We start from the raw sequence: 8,029 nt of genomic DNA, 5'->3' as shown, positions 1-8,029 counted from the left end.
TTTTTTTTTGGTATATTTTATAGAGACAAGGTTTTGCCATGTTGCCCAGGCTGGTCTCGAATTGCTGGACTCAAGTGATCCGCCCGCCTCAGCCTCCAAAAGTGCTGGAATAAAAGGTGTGAGCCACCCCATCCTGTCTCACTTTGCAATCTTTTGGCTACAGGTATAAAGCCTATTCTTGGAGAGAGTGTCCACTTACTCCAGTTTCTTGTCTAAACTGTAATATCCGGTTTTGATTTCTAAAGAATGGATGAATAAAGACAAAACATAAAAGACATTTTTTTTTTTTTTCAGATGGAGTTTTGCTCTTGTTGCCCAGGCTGCAGTGCAATGGAGAGAGATCTCAGCTCACTGCACAACCTCTGCCTCCTGGGTTCAAGCGACTCTCCTGCCTCGGCCTCCTGAGTAGCTTGGATTACAGACGCACACCACCACACCTGGCTAATTTTTGTGTTTTTAGTAGAGATGAGGGTTTCATCATGTTGGCTAGGCTGGTCTCAAACTTTTGACCTTAGGTGAACTGTCTCCCTCGGCTTCCTAAAGTGCTGAGATTACTGGCGCAAGCCACAGCACCTGGCTCAGAATGTAAAAGAACGTTAATGACACTTAACAGAGCCTCCTAGATCAGGTGCAAATGTTTCCAGGCTAGGCCAGGTGTGGTAGCTCATACCTGTAATCCCAAGACTTTGGGAGGCTGACAGGAGGATCATTTGAGGTTAGGAGTTGGACGCGAGCCTGGTTGACAAAGCACGACCCTCATCTTTATTTTTAAAGAAAGAAAAATTTCCAGACTTTTTTTTAATATATGGAGTCTTGCTCTGTTGTCAAGGCTGGAGTGCAGTGGCATGATCTCAGCTCACTGCAACTTCTGCCTCAGTTTCCCAAGTAGATGGGACTATAGGCATGTACCACCATGCCTGGCTGATTTATGTATTTTTAGTAGAGACTCGGTTTCACCATGTTGACCAGGCTGGTCTCAAACTCCTGACCTCAAGTGAACCACCCGCCTTGGCATCCCAAAGTGCTGGGATTACAGGCATGAGCCACTGCACCCAGCCTCAGGTATATCTGTTTTAAAAAGCTCTTCACTCTTGTTATGTATGTATGTATGTATGTATGTATGTATGTATTGGAGACAGGGTCTCACTCTGTCACCCAGGCTGGAGTACAGTGGCACAATCTCGGCTCACTGCAAACCCTGATTTCTGAGTTCAAGTGATTCTTGGGCCTCAGCCTCCTGAGTACTGGAATTACAGGCTTATGCCACCACAGTCAGCTAATGATTTTTTTGTTTGTTTGTTTTTTTCAGTATAGACGGAGTTTCTCCATGTTAGGCAGGCTGATCTCAACCTCCTGACCTCCAGTAATCCACCCACCTCAGCCTCCCAAAGTGCTGGGGTTATAGGCATGAGCCACCCCACCCAGCCTATTCCTGGTATTATTAATATTATTTGAGATGGAGACTCAATCTGTCACCCAGGCTGGAGTGCATTGGTGTGATCTCTCCTCACTGCAACCTCTGCCTCCCAGATTCAAGTGATTCTCCTGCCTAAGCCTCCCAAGTAGCTGGGATTACAGGCACATGCCACCACACCTGGCTAATTTTTTGTACATTTCATAGAGATGGGATTTCACCATGTTAGTTAGGATGGTTGTGATTTCCTAACCTTGCGATCCGCCTGCCTTGGCCTCCCAAAGTGCTGGGATTACAGGTGTAAGCTACCACACCTGGCCTCCAGGCTTTTAATGACAAATACAACTGTCATAAATGGGGGTTTAGAATGAACATGGCTGAGTCTTAGGCAGCATGGTGTTGAATTTTTCACACAGATGTACAGATTATCCAAGAGTCCTGTCAACCACCAGTGTTTTATAGGAGAGTGGAGAATGTCAGTTACTTTGGCCAATCAGGTAGTGGAGTTAGGAGAGTGTCTGCCCTGTCCACTGTGTGGGTGTGCCCAAAGTTGTTGTCCACTTTCTTGTGGCTGGACATTCTAGTGGTTTACAGTTTAGTTTTCTCAGCTGGGTACGATCATGATGATCCTTAGGATGAAATCCGGGAGGTGTAATTGTGCTATGTATATACTTAGACATTCATGCCCATACACATACAATGTCTTTGAGACATACTGTCAGATAACCAAAAAGTTTGTGCCAGATTTCATCAGATTGTAGGAGAGTGTCCATTTTCATGTTCTCTTTTCAAAATTGAATTTGATGACAGGTTGAGTGTGGTGGTTCGTGTCTATAATTCCAACACCTTGGGAGGCTGAAGTGGTAGGATCCCTTGAGCCCAGGAGTTTGAGGCCAGCTGGCAGCACAGGGAGATCCCCATCTCTCTAAAAATTAGAAAGAATATACAGTATTAGCCAGGCATGCTGGCACACACCTGTGTGTAGTCCCAGCTACTCTGGAGGCTGAGTAGGGTGAGAGGGATTTTGAAGGAGTTTGAAGCTGCAGTGAGCCATTATTATACCATTCTGTTATACCCTAGGTGACAGCGGAGCAAGATCTTACCTCAAAAAAAATTTTTTTTTTTTTTTTTTTAATGGAGTCTTGCTCTGTCGCCCAGGCTGGAGTGCAGTGGCATGATCTCAGCTCTCTGCAACTTCCGCCTCTGGGTTGAAGCAAATCTCGTCACTCAGCCTCCCAAGTAGTTGGAACTACAGGCATGTACCACCACAACTGGCTAATTTATGTATTTATTTTTATTTTTTATCAGGGGAAAGTGCAAATGCAGTCCCCCACTACCACAAATTTTGCAGTTCAGTTTCCCATATTTGGGGAAATCACAGGGGTCAGTACATGCAGAGCGCAATGGGTGAGCCTCACCCTGGGAAAACCACCTTCATGATCATGGTATCTCCACTGCCAGGTAATTTTTGTGTTTTTAGTAGGGATGGGGTTTCACCATGTCGGCCAGGCTGGTCTCAAATTTCTGACATCAGCTTAACCAACCACCTCAGCCTCCCAAAGTGCTGGGATTACAGGCACAAGCCACCTGGCCCACCCTCACATATATCTGTTTTTCAAAGCTATTCACTCTTGGTATTAATTATGTATTTATTGGAGACAGGGTGCCACTCTGTGGGCCAGGCTGGAGTGCAGTGGCACAATCACAGCGTACTGCAAACTCCGCTTTCTGGGTTCAAGTGACCCTAGGGCCTCAGCCTTCTGAGTAACTTCGATTACAGACGCACTTCAGTAATTTTTGTAGTTTTTTTTAGTAAAGACCGGGTTTCACCATGTTAGCCAGGCTGGCCTCAACTTCCTGATCTCAAGTGATCCACCCATCTCAGCCTCTCAAAGTCCTGGGGCTACAGGCATGAGCCACCCTGTCCAGTCCATGCCTGCTATTATTTAAATTGTATTTTTTATTGTTAAACAATTTACATTTGGAATCGATATTTAGTTTTACTTATAGTATAGCTTCCTGCTGTTCTTTACCAGGGATTATGTTTCTAAAGTGTTTTTCTCAGGATTGGCAACTGTAGCTTACAGTGCAAGTGAGGTTGGGGCCAGATGGCCTGGGCGTCAGTACTGTCTGAATCAAATACTGGAGTTGATGACCCCTCACCCCCAGGCACCTTCTATTCAAATGATGGTAGTTAATGGGATATTGACAACTACTAAGGAATCTGTATCTTTGTACAGCAGGACGCCCTGAAAAGAGTCATTGTTTAGTAAATGTTTACTGGCTGGCTGAGATTCCTACAAAAGCCTAACTCTGCTACAATGTTCTCAGGTGAATACTGATTATGACTTTAAAGTTCGTACACAGTTCACAAACTCCATTCACATGTGCTACAGATAATTTTAAGAATTCAAGGCTAGGCTTGGTGGCTCACACCTGCAATTCCAGCATTTTGGGAGACCCAGGCAGAAAGGTCGTTTGAGTCCCGGAGCTCCAGACCAGCCTGGGCAAGATAGGGAGATTTCATCTCCCCCCCAAAAAAATCAATAAATAAATTAGCCAGGTGTAGTGACAGCATTTATAGTCCCAGCTACTCAGGAAGCTAAAGTGGGAGGGTCACTTGAACTTGGGAGGTCAACATTGCAGTGAGCCGTGATTGTGCCACTCCACTCCAGTCTGGGCAACAGAGGGAGACCGTATGTCAAAAAGTAAATAAACTCTTGTATGTGTGTCTTCCTATGAAAATTTGACTTAGGACTCTTTCCATCAAATCCTGTATTTATACCATCCAAAAAGAATTTACTTGATGGAATGAAACCACTGTAAGTCCCCTGTGGTTCTAGGATACAGCACCTTTTAACACAGGTGCTTGTCCTGTGCACCCTGGTTTCTGGTTCAGTAACAATGTGTCACTTAAGCCCTAGGGTCTGAGAAAAGGAGACAGTGTGAGCAGCTCTGATAGAGGATGAGCGGAAAGAAGTCAGAAATCTGAACAGGTTCAATCCAGGCTCTGACCTTTCCAGAGCTTTCCCCCAGCTCTGACCTGCCCCCCTTCTCCCTGGGGTGCCTCCTGATGTCCCCTCACCCTCAGGTGACAGGGGTGCTGTGCACTCCCCCGTGGTTTATCCTGCAGAGGAAATTCAGTCATTTCCAAGTTTATTCTATGTCACTGCAGTCCATTCTCCACAGAAACTGAGTTTCTATCTCAGTAAGTGACCTCCAAGTGCTCATGTAGCACCAAAGGCCTTTTCTGTCACAATTATGTTTTTGATTATCCATTTAGTAGCATTTCCACATGAAAAGTTAGAAAGGCTAAGAAAAACTTGCCGGGCGCGGTGGCTCAAGCCTGTAATCCCAGCACTTTGGGAGGCCGAGGCGGGTGGATCACGAGGTCAGCAGATCGAGACCATCCTGGTCAACATGGTGAAACCCTGTCTCTACTAAAAATACAAAACATTAGCTGGGCATGGTGGCGCGTGCCTGTAATCCTAGCTACTCAGGAGGTNAAAAAAAAAAATAGCTGGGCATGGTGGCACATGCCTGTAATCCCAGCTACTCAGGAGAATCACTTGAACCCGGGAGGTGGAAGTTGCAGTGAGCCAAGATCATGCCATTGGCCTCCAATCTGGGCAACAAGAGCAAAACTCCATCTCAAAAATAAAAATAAAAAGTCCAAAAAAGAAAATAATTAGATGACAATTAAAAAATCTACAAAACATGCTCAGTTTGATAGGTGAAATTTTAAATTGCATCTTTAGTTTTTTTGACATACAAATGCTTATTTTTCTTTTAAAACATTCTCTTTCTTTGTGACCTGATGAGCATAACCTGTGCTCACTTTTCTGTTCAGGTGTTCACCTATTTCCTGTTGATTTGCATCCACTCTTTATTTATTTTTATTTTAGTTTAGTTTTTATAGATTCTTACTCTATCACCCAAGCTGGAGTGCAGTGGTGCAATCCTGGCTCACTGCAACCTCCATCTCCTAGGTTCAAGTGATTCTTGTTCCTCAGTCTCCCAAGTTGCTGGTATTACAGGTGTGTGCCACAACACTTGGCTGATTTTTGTATTTTCAGTACAGATGAGGTTTCAGCATGTTGGCCATGCTGGTCTCAAACTCCTGACCTCAGGTAATTCACCGGACTTGGCCTCCCAAAGTGCTGGGATTACAGGCGGGAGCCACCGCACCAGGCCCCACTCTTTATTAATTAAGATAATAAACCTTAGTCCATCACTGACAGCAAAATATTTGCATTATGTTTGCTTCTTTCATTGAGCAACATTGGAAGTGTCATTTATTTTAATATAAGACTATGGAGGACATATCCTGGATTTTTAAAGTTAATACAGACAATTTGGGGGTAGTTTAAATGTTTATTTGGTTAATTTTTGTACACATTTGTTCATGCTTATTCAGTATGATCATCAAGATCCTTTGAGACCCCTGTTTAAAACAGTAATTTGTATATTCATGGAATGCCTCAGGTAAAGGATTACAGCATAGCATAGTTGCAGCACATCAGATCTTTGTAACTATTGCATAATAGGTTATGTTCTCTGATTAAAAGTCACGATGACTTGGAGTATTTTATATGGTTCTGTTTTTTGGACGGATGTTTTTTTTGCCTTTCAGAAATATCAGGGTTCGAATTAAAATATTTTATGCCACCTGTATTGCTGGAACCTAAATCATATTTTGTAAGGAAGAAGGATGAAGATGGAGATATTCATGGTGAGTGTTCAACCTCTAAATTTGTCTTCATGGCAGAGTTTGGGGATCAGTCATAAAAATCATACCTGTCTTCAGTCTGGTGTAACTTTTAAAATAATCGGGATTTTTTAAAAAAAACCAGTTATTTATTTTTGGAGGTTATTCTTATTTTAGAGCTTTCTTTGAAAGTTTGTCATTTATTAATGGAAACATCTTGTTTGAAATAATGTGCAGCATAAAAGAGAAATCATAGGCCATCGTTTGAGTGACATTTGATCCTTGAAACTCTACTTTGTCCTTGTTTTTTGAGCACTCCTTCCCTTGGGCCCCTGTTTTTGTTAACTTGGGGGTTAGTCTGAAAAGCTAATGGTGAGGAGATTGTGCATTCCTTTATTGAGGCCTAAACTTGCCACATGGCACATTTAGTAGATTGTCATAGGGTCCTATTGGAGAATAAATGGTGTTGGTCCACCATAGCAGAACTGCCACCCTGGGTCCTGTGGTCAGACACCACCCATTTAGCCAGGATTATTGCCCTGCATTGATTCTGGACTATGGGCTTCAGGAAGCCTCTGGAGGACAAATTTGAAGGAAGGATGGTAGGTCACTCTGTCAAAGTGCATATCCTTGAGTGACTTAGTTGTTGTTTTTTTTATTTTGAGATGGAGTTTTGCTTTTGTTGCCCAGGCTGGAGTGCAATGGCACAATCTCGGCTCACTGCAACTTCCACTCCTGTGATCAAGTGATTCTCCTGCCTCAGCTTCCCAAACAGCTGGGGCTACAGGCATGCTCCACCACGCCCAGCTAATTTTGTTTTTTTAGTAGAGACAGGGTTTCACCACGTTGCCCAGGCTGATTTCAAACTCCTGACCTCAGGTTATCCACTCACCTCAGCCTCCCAAAGTGCTGAGATTACAGGCGTGAGCCACACACCTGGCTGAGTGATTTAGTTTTTGTTCAATGGAAATCTAAATTGTGTAAAGGGAAAAAAAATTATGCAGAAGATAAGTTATTACAGTGTGTTGCTATCATTAATTTATCTAATGAAATAAATAGACTAGATAAACAGAGACTGTCTCTCCCTCTGAAGGAGATGGGTTGGTGATGTTCTCAGGCAAGGGCTGGGCAGGCAACTTGCCCCCGAGGCCCCTAGGCCTAAGGTCCTCCATCCTCCCATGGAGGCTGTCTGCCCTTGCACCGGAGGAATATTTGCCTATCAGGACAAACATGGCTCGTAGCAGAGCAGGAGACTGCATGGGACAGAGGATTCTCAGTGGATCTACATGGCTTGGTTTAATTCTGAGCTCTGCCACTTCTCCAGGCTGTGATCCTAGGCAAATACTTCTGTTTATTCTGTAAAATGAGGGTGACAGGCTGGGTAGAGTGGCTTATGCCTGTAATCCCAGCACTTTTGGAGGCCACGGTGGGCAGATCACTTGAACACAGGAGACTGAGACCAGCCTGGGCAACATGGGGAAACTCCGTCTCTACAAAAATTACAAAATTACCAGGCATGGTGGCACACACCTATAGTCCCAGTTACTCTGGAGGCTGAGGTGCGGCATCACTTGCACCTAGGAGACAGAGGTTACGGTGAGCTGAGATCCTACCACTGCACTCCAGCCTAGGTGACAGGGTCAGACGCTGACTCAAATTAAAAAAAGAAAAAGAAAAGAAGAGTGCCAGGCACACCATCCTCACAGGAAAGTGAGGGGTACAGGTGGTAATACAGCAGATGCTTGTCCCTGTCTCTGGCTGAACTTGGACAGATTCGAAAGGGGGAAATACGGCTGGGCGCGGTGACTCACGCCTGTAATCCCAGCACTTTGGGAGGCCGAGGTGGGTGGATCACTTGAGGTCAGGAGTTCGAGACCAGCCTGACTAATATAGTGAAACCCTGTCTT

The 8,029-nt window shown here is 44.4% G+C and overlaps 1 non-coding gene across 1 annotated transcript; it reads right to left on the bottom strand.

Annotated features, from left to right (window-relative positions):
* Positions 1-2,719: 2,719 nt before the first annotated feature.
* LOC119472983 lies at positions 2,720-2,883 on the bottom strand. Its single transcript, XR_005202152.1, has one exon. It is a non-coding gene; the product is annotated as a U1 spliceosomal RNA (small nuclear RNA).
* Positions 2,884-8,029: the final 5,146 nt, after the last annotated feature.

Source organism: Cebus imitator, unplaced genomic scaffold (assembly GCF_001604975.1).
Source record: "Cebus imitator isolate Cc_AM_T3 unplaced genomic scaffold, Cebus_imitator-1.0 Scaffold125, whole genome shotgun sequence".
Lineage (NCBI taxonomy): Eukaryota > Metazoa > Chordata > Mammalia > Primates > Cebidae > Cebus > Cebus imitator.
The sequence above is the reverse complement of the archived record's forward strand: the minus strand, read 5'-3'. Positions and strand labels throughout refer to the sequence as shown.